This window comes from Puma concolor, chromosome A1 (assembly GCF_028749965.1).
Source record: "Puma concolor isolate L17-30 chromosome A1, mPumCon1.1.hap2, whole genome shotgun sequence".
NCBI classification, from domain to species: Eukaryota; Metazoa; Chordata; class Mammalia; order Carnivora; family Felidae; genus Puma; species Puma concolor.
In genome coordinates this window covers 25,851,435-25,864,560 of record NC_141667.1, presented here as the reverse complement: position 1 = coordinate 25,864,560, position 13,126 = coordinate 25,851,435, and the positions used below count along the sequence as shown (strand labels likewise).

The following is a 13,126-nucleotide window of genomic DNA, read 5'->3' as shown; positions in this document are numbered from 1 at the left end:
CAAATATTAATAGACCTAATGGGAGAAATAGACAATAATACAATAATAGTAGGGGACTTTAACACCTCATTTACATCAATGGATAAATTATCCAGATAGAAAATCAGTAAGAAAACATCAGTTTTAAATAACACATTATATCAGATGAGTTAACAGATATACACATAACATTCCATCCAAAAATAACACAAACACATTCTTCTCAAGTGCAAGTGGAACATTCTCCAGTAGAGATAACACATAGGCCAGAAAACAGCCTTAAAAAATTTTAAGACTGAAATCATAGCAAGCATCTTTTCTGACCAAATGGTATGAAATTAGAAATCAATTACAAAAATAAAATTGAAAATTCACTGGAAAATAAGGGGAGACTAAACAACCAATGGGTCACTAAACAACCAATGTCACTAAACAACAAATGGGTCAATAAGAAATCAAAAGCAAAATTAAAAAAAAGAAAAAAACCCTCAAGACTAATGGAAATGGAAATGCAACATACCAAAACTTATGGGATGCAGGTAAAGGACTTTTAAGAGGGAAGTTCATAGCAATAAATGCCTACCTCAAAAAACAAGAAAAATCTCAAATAACCTAACTTTTCACCTCAAGGAACTAGAAATAGAAGAACAAATGAAGCCCAAAGTAGTAGAGGGAAGAAAATAAAACAGATAATGAGCAGAAATTAATGAAATAGAGACTAAACAAACAATACAAAGGATTAAGGAAATCAACAGCTGGTTCTTTGAAAGGATAAGCAAAACAGAAAGGAGGCATTACCACTGATACCAGAGAAATAGATAAGAGATCCCTAGGAAAAATGATATGCAACAAATTGGACAACCTAGAAGAAACATAAATTCCTAGAAACATGCAATCTTTTGAGACTGAATCATGATGAAATAGAAAATCTAAACAGACCAATTATTAGTAAGGTGATTGAATCACTAATTTTAAAACTCCCCATAGACATAAGTCCGTGACCAAATAGCTTCACTGGTGAATTCTATCAAACATTCAAAGAAGAATTAATACCAATCCTTCTTGAACTCTTCCAAAAAACAGAAGAGGAGGGAACACTTCCAAACTTATTTTACCAGGCAAGCATTATCCTAATACTAAAACCAGACAGACACTACAAGAGAAGAAAATTATAGGCCAATCCTTGGTGAACATAGATGCAAAAATCCTCACCAAAATATTAGCAGACCAAATTCAACAATACATTAAAAGAATCATCAAGTGGGATTAAGTGGGATTTATTCCAGGAATGCAAGGGTGATTCTACATCCACAAATCAATCAAGGTGATACACTACATTAACAAAATAAAGGGTAAAAATCACATATGATCATCTCAATAGATGCAGAAAAAAACATTTGACAGAATTTAACAACCATTTATGATAAAAACTCTCAACAAAGTGTATATAGAGGAAATGTGCCTCAACATAATAAAAGCCATAAATAGCAAGCCTGCAGCTAACATCAGTGTTTTTTTTTTTTTAATTTTTTTTTCTTTCAACGTTTTTTATTTATTTTTGGGACAGAGAGAGACAGAGCATGAACGGGGGAGGGGCAGAGAGAGAGGGAGACACAGAATCGGAAACAGGCTCCAGGCTCCGAGCCATCAGCCCAGAGCCTGACGCGGGGCTCGAACTCACGGACCGCGAGATCGTGACCTGGCTGAAGTCGGACGCTTAGCCGACTGCGCCACCCAGGCGCCCCAACATCAGTGTTTTAATGGTGAAATCTATAAGTGTTTCCTCTTAGATCAAAAACAAGACAAGGATGCTCTCTGATACCACTTTTATTAAACACAGTATTAGAGTCCCTAGCCATAGCAATCAGGCAAGAAAAAGAAATAAAAGGTATCCAAATTGGCTAAAAAAAAAAAAAGAAGTAAAACTGTCAACTATTTGCAGATGACATGATACTATACATAGAAAGCCCTAAATAAAGACTGTCAGAATTAGTAAATGAATTGAGTAAAGCTGCAGGATACAAAATCAATATGCAGAAATCTGTTGTATTTCTATCTACTAGTAACAAACTATCAGAAAAAGAAATTTGAAAAATAATCCCATTTATAATTGCATCAAAAGAATAAAATATCAAGGAATATATTTAATCAAGGAGGTGAAAGACTTGCACACTGAAAAGTATTTGACATTGATGAAATAAACTGAAGAAGACACAAATAAAGGAAAAGCTGTGGGTGCCTGGGTGGCTCAGTCAGTTGAGCATCCGACTCTTGATTTTGGCTCAGGTCATGTTCCCAGGGTCATGGGATCAAGCCCCACGTTGGGCTCTGCACTGAGTGTAGAGTCTGCTTGGGATTCTCTCTCTCTCTCTCTCTCTCTCTCTCTCTCTTCTCTCTCCTTCCTTCCCTCCCTCTGCCCCTCTTCCTGACTTGTGTGCTCTCTCTAAAATAAAAAAAAAAAAAAAATACATAAAAAAAGAAAAGACGTTCTGTGCTCATGGATTGGAAGAATCAATATTGATAAGATGTCCATACTACCCAAGCAATCTACAAATTCAATAAATCTCTATCAAAATTCCAATGGCAGGGCACCTAAGTGGCTCAGGTGATTAAGCATCTGACTCTTGATTTTGGCTCAGGTCATGATCTCTTGGTAGTGAGACAGAGCCCTGCATCAGTATCCACAATGAGCATGAAGCATGGTTGGGAATCTCTCTCTCCCTCTCTCTCTGCTCCTCCCCATTCATGCTTTCTCTCAAAATAAATAAATAAACTTAAAAAAATTCCAATGCTTTTTTTCACAGACACAGAACAAACAACTCTAAGTACTAAGTACTCTAAGTACTTTGGCTAGTCTGAGTAGCCAAAGCAATCTTGAGAAAGGAGAACAAAGCTGGAGGAATCACACTCCCTGATTTCAAACTATATTACAAACGTATAACAATCAAAACAGTGTGGTACTGGCATAAGAACAGACAAGTAGATCAGTGGAACAGAACAGAGAACCCAGAAATAAACCCACACATATATGGTCAATTAATTCATGACAAAGGAGCCAAGAATATACAACAGGGAAAAGATAGTCTCTTCAATAAATGCTGTTGAGAAAATGGACAGCAACACTGAAAAGATTGAAACTGGGCTACTATCTCATACCACACACAAAAATTAATTCAAAATAGATTAAAGACCTGAATATAGAACCTGAAACCATCCAAGAAGGAAATATAAGCAGTAAGCAACTTGACCTTGGTATTGGTAATGATTTTTTGGATTTGACACCAAAAGCAAAGACAAACAAGTAGGACTACATCAAGCTAAAAAGCTTCTGCACATCGAAGGAAACCAGCAACAAAATGAAAAGACAACTTATTGGATGAGAGAAAATATCTGCAAATCATACATCTGATAAGGAGTTAATATCAAAAATATATAAAGAACTCATAGAACTTAATACCAAAAAAATAAAAATTTTTAAAGCTATTTTTAAAAATCCAATTAAGAAATGGGCAAATCTAAAAAGACATTTTTCCAAAGAAGACACAGATACATTAAAAGATGCTCAACATCACTAGTCACCAGATATATATATATATATAGATCTATATCTAAGATATATATATATATATATATATATATTTTTTTTTTTTTTTTAAGGTAGGCTCCATACCCAACATGGCACTTGAACTCATGACCCTGAGATTAAAGTAGCATGCTCTACTGAGTGAGCCAGCCATGCACCCCCATCAGAGACATACAATGCAAAGCCACAATGAGATAACATCTCACACCTGTCAGAATGGCTTTTTCCAAAAAGACAAGAAATAACAAGTATTAGAGAGGGTGTGAAGAAAAGAGAATCCTTGTGCACTGTCGGTAGAAATGTAAGTCGGTGCACCCACTCTGAAAAACAGTATAAAAGTTTCTCAAAAAATTTAAGATAGAAGTATCATAAGATCCAACAATTCCAATTCTGGATATTCATCCAAAGAAAATAAAAACAGTAACTGAAAAGATACATAACACCTGCATCTTCACTGCAGCATTATTTACAATAGCCATGATATGGAAACAATCTAAATGTCCATCAGTGGATGAATGGGTAAAGTAAATGTGGTGTGTATATACAACGAAATAGTACTCAGCCCTTTCAGAACCTGAGCCCTGCATTGGGTCCTGCAATGACAGAGCAGAGCCTGCTTAGGATTCTTTCTCTCCTTCTCTCTCTGCCCCTTCCCTGCTCACGTGCACACACTCTTTCTCAAAATAAATAAACGTGAAAAAAAAAAAAAAGGAACGAAATTCTGCCATTTGCAAGAACACAGATGGACCCTGAGGGCATTATGCTAAATGAAATGAAATAAGTCAGACAGAGAAAGAGAAATTCCATATGATCACTCTTATATGTGGAATCTAAGAACAAACAAATGAAAAAAAAATGCATACATACAAAGAACAGACTGGTGGTTGCCAGAAGTAGGAGATTTGGGGGTAGGTGAAAGGAGTCAAAAGGTACAAACTTCCAGTTATTAAATAAATAAGTCATGGGGACATAATGTACAGCACAGTGACTCTAGTTAATAACACTCTATTGCATATTTGAAAGCTAAGAGTAAATCTTAAAAAGTTCTCCAACTCCTGAGGATATAATCAGTCTCTCCTCAAGGTCCTGGGGCAGATCTTCCTGCCCATGGGTCCTGTTTCCACGCTTTAATAAAATCACCTTTTTGAACAACAACAAAAAATCACAAGAAAAATATTTGTAACTGTATCTGGTGGGGGATGCTAACTAGTCTCATTGTGGTGACCCTTTCACAATATGTTCAAATACTAAATCACTATGCTGTACACCTGAAATTAATATATATATTGTATGTCACTTATACTTCAATAAAAATAAATTTTAAAAAATACAAACAGGTGGGAACACCTGGGTGGCTCAGCTGGTTAAGCGACCGACTTCAGCTCAGGTCGTGATCTCACAGTTTGTGAGTTCAAGCCCCACGTCGGGCTCTGTGCTGACAGCTCAGAGCCTGGAGTCTACTTCAGATTCTGTGTCTCCCTCTCTTTCTGTCCCTCCCCTGCTCATGCTCTGTGTCTCTCTGTCTCTCAATAATAAATAAATGTTAAAGAAAAAAATTAAAAAAAAATACAAACGGGTCAAGGTCTAGGTCCTCAAAAAGTTTAGAATCCAGTGTGGTCAGGAGCAGGAAGAGGCACCTCTTGAAAGGCACCTGAGAACTCAAAGGGCTCCTGGACAGAGCTGCCGGCAGAATGATGGACAAGACTCACAAAACTGGGATGCCTGGATGGCTCAGTCTGTTAAGCCACCGACTCCGGCTCAGGTCATGATCTCGTGGTTCCCAAGTGCAAGCCCTGCGTTGGGCTCTGTGCTGACAGCTCAGAGCCTGGAGCCTGCTTCGGATTCTGTGTCTCCCCCTCTCTCTGCCCCTCCCCTGCTTATGCTCTGTCTCTCTCTGTCTCTCAAAAATAAATAAATGTTAAAAAGAAAAAATGAAGAAAGAAAAAAGACTCACAAAACTGACGAGCCCCTGGTCTGCACAGTAACTGCTGTGGGCAGAAGGGACCAGACACGTGGAATGAGTTAGACGGACAGACAGGAGCTGGAATTAACAGAGTAATAAAAACAAGAGTGAATTCACCTCAGGAGCTGGAGCACTTTATAGGCATGAGGTTGGGCTGACAGGGCCCAGCTGACTCCTTCTGACGCGGGGCCCACAGGACAACAGCCCAGTGCAGCTGGTAGCTGCGTGGGAAGGGGAGGAGCCGAGTCAGAGCTGACCTCCTGGGCGGTGAATCACAGCCTACACACACTGGCTCTGATGTTCCAGTTGGATTCAACTGACAGCAAAACCACCTTGACCATTCTCTTCCCCTTTGAGACTTGTCCTCAAGTGTGTGCTGAGTGTCCCATCAGCCAATAAGCTGTTAGCCTCTGGGAACCACCATTAACATATTCTTAATACATTGCAACGTGTTGGCTCTTGATGACGCTGACTTGATATGAAATAAAATTCTAAGATGTACATACTCGGTGGTGCTTTTCCCCCCTTTCTTTATATTTGCTTAACTAACTGGATTACTCATTGAATTGAGGGTCCTTCTAACTCTTGCTCCCGGGGGACGCTGTGTCTTTTCCTCCGCACCCAGCCTGGCGGCCGTGCTCCACTGACTTGGAAGGAGTGACTCCCCCACGTGGAAAGCAGTGCCCCACCTCCCACCAGCCTATAGTGAGGACAGCCAGGACCAAGGTCACAAGCCAGCAGAGGCATGGGTGTTCTCACCCTGGGCTGTGGATCTTCAGGAAGGATGCACAGATGAGTAGTTTAGCTAGCTCTCAGCAGGTGGGCAGCACTGAGAGGCCAGAAGCAGCAAGAGGACATCCAGGGGTGTGTGGCAGGGCCATGGGTGCTAGGCCAGACTGGTGTCCCCTAGATCATCCCTGTGAAAGACCCTGGCTGTCATCCCACAGTCCACCCAGACTCCTCTTCTCTTGTCTTGATCTCCCATTGACTCCTTGGGGTGCCTGATATACTTAAATTCTTTTATCCAATAAATTATTATTATTGTTTTTAAATTTTTTTATTTTATTACTATTTTTTTAGTGTAAACTTTATTTGAGAGCAAGAGAGAGGGCACACACAAGCAGGGGAGGGGCAGAGAGAAAATCCCAAGCAGGATGAATCCCGCAACAGGGCTTGAGATCATGACCTGAGCCAAAATCAAGAGTCAAATCTTCAACTGATTGAGCCACCCAGGCACCCTTATTTTATTATTTTTGAGAGAGAGTGAGCGAGCATGAGCGAGAAAGAGGGGCAGAGAGAGACAGAAAGAGAGTGCAAGAGAGAATCCCAATTAGGCTCCACACTCAGTGCAGAGCCCAACGTGGGGCTCAGTTCCATAACCCTGGGATCATGACCTGAGCTGAAATCAAGAGTCAAATGCTCAACCGACTGAGTCACGCAGGTGCCCCTATCCAATAAACTATTTTTATGCTTCACTATTTTTAGGCTTTAAGCATCCAAAGAAGATGTTACTCCACCAAGCACTAGGTGTCCCCACAAGCCATGCAGCAGCCACAGGACCCCGTGTGGGCCCTGAGGGAATGGCTGGTCAGCACCAGTGTGAGGTCTTCCCAAGCTCCCCCCTCTCTCTCTTCATTTTACTTAATTATCCACCAAATAGTAACAAATAATAAAATTGGTGGGTAGTTGCTGGGGATGTGGTGATGAATGAGCTGGAACAGTCCTTACTCTCAGAGAGCTGACAGCCTTTCTCAGTGTGTACAACCGGTCTTTAGAAAAATTCTGAAATGTTCTCATTCTCAAAGATGTCTTATGTCAGTGGTAGAAAGCACGTGACCTCGAGCTCTGCACAGACACATGCAGATGCACACCAGGTCCTGAAAACACCCGGCCGCCTATCCCCAGAGTGCTTGACCTGCACGTATCTCCTTTTATTGCTGGCCGTGTCTTTCCCCATCAGAACTCTTCTCTGTCCCATTCCTATGAGGTCTAAATTATAGTCATTAACACGTGAGAGGCCAGAATTTTGATACTCAAGGCTTTATTTATTTATTTTTAATGTTTGTTTATTTTTGAGAGACAGTACGTGCGAGTGTGCAAGTGGGGGAGGCGCAAAGAGAGAGGGAGACACAGAATCGAAAGCAGGTTCCAGGTTCTGAGTTGTCAGCCAGAGCCTGACGTGGGGCTCGAATCCACCAACCGTGAGATCATGACCTGAGCCAAGTTGGATGCTTAACCAACTGAGCCACCCAGGCACCCCTAAAGCCTTTTTAAGTAATCTTTTTAAGAAGCATGGAGACAACAGTCTTCTGTAGCTAATACATAGGCCCCCAAATTTTGGCCCTAATTCTCAGAAAAGGAGTCCAAATGGGCAGTTGTATATGGCCACTTCAAATTATTTTTTTTTAAGTTTACTTATTATTTATTTTGAGTGAGAAAGAGAGAGAGAGAGCTGAGGAGGGTCAGTGAGAGAGAGGCAGAGAGAATCCCAAGCAGGCTCCAGGCTGTCAGTGTCGAGGCCTATGCAGGGCTTGAACCCACAAACCATGAAATCATGACCAGAGCCAAAACCAAGAGTCAGACACTGAAGTGACTGAGCCTCCCAAGTGCCCTGCCACTTTGAATTCTTAAGAGCAGTGGGTATTCCTGCCTGTTCTGCCCGTCTTCCCCCTCTTCTCCCTCACTGCACAGACCGCGCAGGCTATCTTATCCACTGCTAATATCTGCCACTCACAAGCTGCTACTTCATTTCACAGAGAGATTGGCAAATTGTTTCTGAAAAGGGGGGGGGGGCACAGCTTCCCTTCCCCAAAGAAGCTATCATTCACATTAGGTTCAGTCCTTTTTAAGAAGGTTTACACTGAAGGAATAAAATCTGTTAACTTCCGTTGTCCATTTTCCCCTGCAAAATACACATCGCCTAGAGGTTAACGAGAGAGAGAGAGAGAGAGAGAGAAACATCTAAAGTCTAGTGATGCATGCACTTGGTGCCTTCGGGAGCCAAGAGTGCTCATAAGAGGAAAGAGGGTAACAGAATGCAGCTGTCTGATCAGCTTCATTGTAGGCGGCATTTGCACAAAACAGGGTATCCTATGTTTGCTACCTTCAAACTCTGCGAGCACCACTTCCTCCAAAATGCTGGTCAAATGGCCATTGTAGACTTCCAGTCCAAAGAAACTTCTTCAGGCTTAATATTTCTGTTTCTACCCCAACTCATTCTTCTCATGTCATAATTTGCTCCCATCTACAATGAAAACAAAAACAAAAACATCCAGAAACGGTAGTCGAAACGAGGCAGTTCATAACCCAACACAAATAAGGAGTTGTTGCTTGTCATGGATGATGAACTAGACCACAGGTTCTGAACGTCTGTGGTTTGTCCAGAGGGTGGAGCCTGGGAAACCTCCAAAGGGCGGCTGTGGATGCCGCTACCCTGTCATTGACTGCACTGCCTGTAATTTTCAAGCAGGATGCCCCACATCACACAACACCAACATCCTTCTCTGCGCTTTTTATAACATAATGCTGAGTTTTTGCTGAACAAGCCCTCACTTGTCCAAGCCTCAGTTAGTCTGTTGTATAACATATGTAGATTGGTATTTTTATTGACTTTTGAAACACTCCAAATGTTGTTCAAGGAGGAGTTTGGTGTCATTTCACAGAAACACTTAAGTCATCCACTGCAAACACTGGAAGGGACTAGCGATTTTGTAATTTAACCTACTCATCTATCCAGTGAGGAAATGAGGCCAGGAGAGGTAAGTATCCCGTTTAAGTCTCTTCAGATCATTCCAGAAAGAGTCATAATCAGAATCCAGGCTCTCTGACTGCTGAACCAGAGCTCTTTTCACTTGGAGAGACCAAAGTACAAGATTTAATTTTTTAAAGGCACGCGCTATTGGCCATGGTAAGAGAAAATGAGAACGAGTTACTTAAAATACAGAAAGAAGGCAGAAGCCTGATGATAACCAATTAAGTTAACACAGCCTCCCAATTAAACCATCCATACAGAAGCCGAATTGTGGAATTTGAGTTCCTCTGCTCTTCTTCCAATAGAATTACTAATAACCTGCTGGGCAACCCAAAGGTGAAGAAAAAGCAAAAAAAAAAAAAAAAAAAAAAAAAAAAGACATCCTAGAGCCTTGAAAGTCCAGCCTCGGAGTCCCCAGGCTTGGCACAAAGGGATGTCCCTAGGCCCCCTTTTCCTCCAGTGGCCGATGGCTTCAGGGGACATTGGAGCACCTCATCCCTGTGGTCCATATCAGGATGGGGCAGAGCGGGGTGGGGGGGGGGCCTCAAGTCCCTAACAGCTGTCCCCTCCTGAGGACAGCATGCAGGTCGATGAGTGACTGGTTGCCAAGGGCAGCCAGCAGAGGCTGAAAGGTACTGCATTAAGCCCAGCATCATTATTATTAAACCTACAATTTAAAACCAATTATGCTTTGCAGAAGACTGCAGCCTCCATTTAAACCACTCCTGGAGGAAAATAAAAAGCCCGTTACACAGAGTTCAAGGCAAGCTACAGAAGCGCTTATGCCACATGAAGCTGGGATTCAAGCACAAATTAATAATCATAACCCTGGGGTTCCCACTCAGAGAGAAGCAGAACAATGGAAAGCAAATGCTAGAGAATAAAAACAAAATGCAAACATCCTCCTTTTACCAAACAGCAGCTAGATTTCCTGGAGATTTCAAAATAAATTTACTTACTTCACTCAGAGGGGGAAAGCCTGACATGTAAATCAGAGGTCCTGAGCTAGCAGCCAGGCTCTCCCTACAGTGCTGGCTGGAGGGGGGGCGGGTGGTGGTGGCAGGAATCACTGGCTAACATCTAGAAATTAGGATTCTCCATGTAAAAAGCCTGGACTTGCAGCTTCTCTTGACAAATCAGACTATCCAGGAACGCTGTGGCAATGACTATCTAGAACCATCCACTGCCTTCTGACACAGAACCTGTGCATCCTATCATCTCATAAAGGGTTACAAAAGAGTGGAATCATCCTTACAATGGCATCTCTATCAAAAATTTTCTTCCACTTGTCCCACTTCATTTATTTGTGTTCTCCATCTGACATATCTTAGATATTTGATTGATTCCTATCCCAAATCTCCTTCAGGAGACAAGTATTCTGCAGCTGCTGAAACTATCGGTCATAAAGAAAGTCAGTTTCAATTTGAATGATATTTATCAAGTGTCTACTGGGTTCAAGAGACCGCACTGGGCCTTGGGGGAGGGACTCAAAGATAATTAAGGCCCATCACTTCACTGTGGGCATTCCAGCTCAAAAGACTGGGCAAAACCCTGGAGAATATGATGTCATGAGAAAGGCATAAACCACTATGGGGTTCAGAAGAGGCAGAAACCACATCTGGCTGGGACTTCAGGAAGAGCTACATGGAAGAAACAGCATTTGGAATGGGCTTCCAGGAAGGGTGGTATTTTGAAAAGTGAAGAAGGAAAGCAAGAGAGATCAGCAAGCACAAGGTGAGCATTTGCAAAGGCTCCAGGCACCAGGAGTGTGTACGGAACAAGGAGTAACCCTCCCCCAAATGTGTATAAACTTGGAAAGAGAGGCGTTGGGTTGTTCAACTTCTGGGTTCTGTTCCCACCTCTTCCCTTAGCCCAACTTCTGCAGAGACAGAGGTGGGATCTTAACTCCCCGATGACAAATGAATGATGCAGAGGGGCCACCCTCACAGTCTTTTGCAACAGGAACACCCAAACCACCCCCACAGATGCTGATGCCACAGAATGGGGTTCAGGCTCTATATTACCAATTGGCAGTGCTAGCTGCTGATGGAGGCTGTTATTTAGCACAGCACCAACTGGGACCCAGGCCCCTGCTGGGGGATGCCCCTGTATGTGGCAGGGTCCCTGCCTTCATCAAAAGGAAACTGACAAACAGAAAATTAGTAGCCATGTGGGTTTAGCATCATCTGTCTAGCCAGTTGCTTAAGTAAAAAGCCTTGGAATTCAGATTTGATTTCCCATCGCATCCATCCTCAAAACCCACAGTCTCTGCCCTCAGAATGCATCCTGAGTCTAAACTCTTCTCATTCTCAGCACCAATGTCATCATCTCAGCCCAAGTACCCTAGGTCTGGACTGCTGTGAGAGCCTCCCCACTGGTCTCCTTGCTTCTGCCCTAATCCCCTAGAGTTGATTCCCCACACGGGAGGGAAGGTCAGGTTTATCATTCCACTCTTCTACTCAGAGCACCAAATAGCATCCCATTATACTTGGAATAGAATCTGAAGTCATCACAGAGCTTTCCAAGGGCTGCATAACCTTACCCCTGACCACCTCTTCCCCTCATCTGCCACCCTACTCTCTCTCTTCACTCCAGCCATGGTCATTCAGATATTTACCAAGTGCCTCCCAAGTGCCCAGCAACCACTAGGGCTAGCAACACACCAGGACCAGCGACCATGGGGATAGGGTCTTTGTCTACTTTGTCCACTGTAGTGTCCCCTGCATCTGGACAAGTGTTTGGCACATCACAACTGCTATTTGCTGAATGACAGAATTAGGGGCGAATCTGTTGGGCCCTGCCCACATGAGCCAGCAGAGTTCAGAAAAGGAGGAAATGGTTGAACCGAGGGAGGCAAAGCGAGGATGAGCTGGGCTCCAAGAGCCACCTGCCCACCTGCAATAGAGATAAAGGCAGACAGGAGCAAAGGCTTTTTCAGGTGGGAGAAAAGCCATGACCCAAAGTATAGAGGTGGGATCTAGGGTAGCAGGGGCTGGAGTATAGAAGTGGGATCTGGGGTAACAGGGGCTGGAGAGGGCAAACTGGCCCAGGTGAGCCTAATGGTCAGTTCCAGGGTAGGGTGGGGGAGGGAGGCAGCTTTCAGCCGAAGATGAAGCTGCAAAGGAAGAGCAGGAAGAGCTGCCATGGTTTCCAAGAGCCGGTCGCTTTAAAAATCACCTGCTGGACAGCACTCCATCTCCAGAAATCCTGATCCAGGTCCTGTATCTCTAACAGGTTTGGGAACCACTCTGCTGAGAATCCTGTAATCCTAAAGATAAACGACATCAGAGCAGGATGCCAATTTTCTAAGTAAGTCTTATACTCTTATGCAGCTGAGAACCTCTGCCAGAAGGGGAACCCGGGAGCTAAGTCTGGGGAATCCTGAGGGTGGAGAAAGCCCGTGGGGCAATCCAGGGACACTCAAGGGAATGCAGGGAGCAGCAAGATGATGACGTTGGAATCACACTGTCGCCTTCTTCATTCTTGAATCAGCCAGACGTGATTGAGATAGAGCTCAGAGATAAACCCCTCTGAGCTTCGTTTTCTCATCCACTCACCTATTCTACTCATGGAAAAGAAACAAACATAAGTGGACCTACTAGGTGTCACTGATCTAAGCCAAGGGAGAAAACATCACTCCTGCTACTCAAGGTGTATTCATTTCCACCAGGAGCCAGAAAAGCTGAAAAGCTGAACAGCTAAAAACAGTAAACCCCACCTCACAGAGTTGTGGGAGGAGTTAAAAAGAGAAAATAAACTGAGGTGTCTGGGTAGCTCGGTCAGTTAAGCATCCGACTCTTGGTTTAGGTTCAGGTCACGATCTCACAGTTCATGGGTTTGAGCCCTGCGT

The 13,126-nt window shown here is 43.0% G+C and overlaps 1 protein-coding gene and 1 pseudogene across 2 annotated transcripts in view; both read right to left on the bottom strand.

The window, feature by feature from the left end:
• The window catches only part of LOC147584050 (uncharacterized), a 124,317-nt pseudogene that overhangs the window by 27,341 nt on the left and 83,850 nt on the right, over window positions 1–13,126 (bottom strand).
• Window positions 1–13,126, bottom strand: part of PDZD2 (PDZ domain containing 2) — a 313,071-nt gene that overhangs the window by 274,064 nt on the left and 25,881 nt on the right. For both annotated transcript variants that reach the window (XM_025924651.2, XM_086676439.1), the window contains exon 2: window positions 8,629–8,769. The gene's annotated coding sequence lies outside the window, so the exon portion shown is untranslated. The remainder of the gene's footprint in view (window positions 1–8,628; window positions 8,770–13,126) is intronic.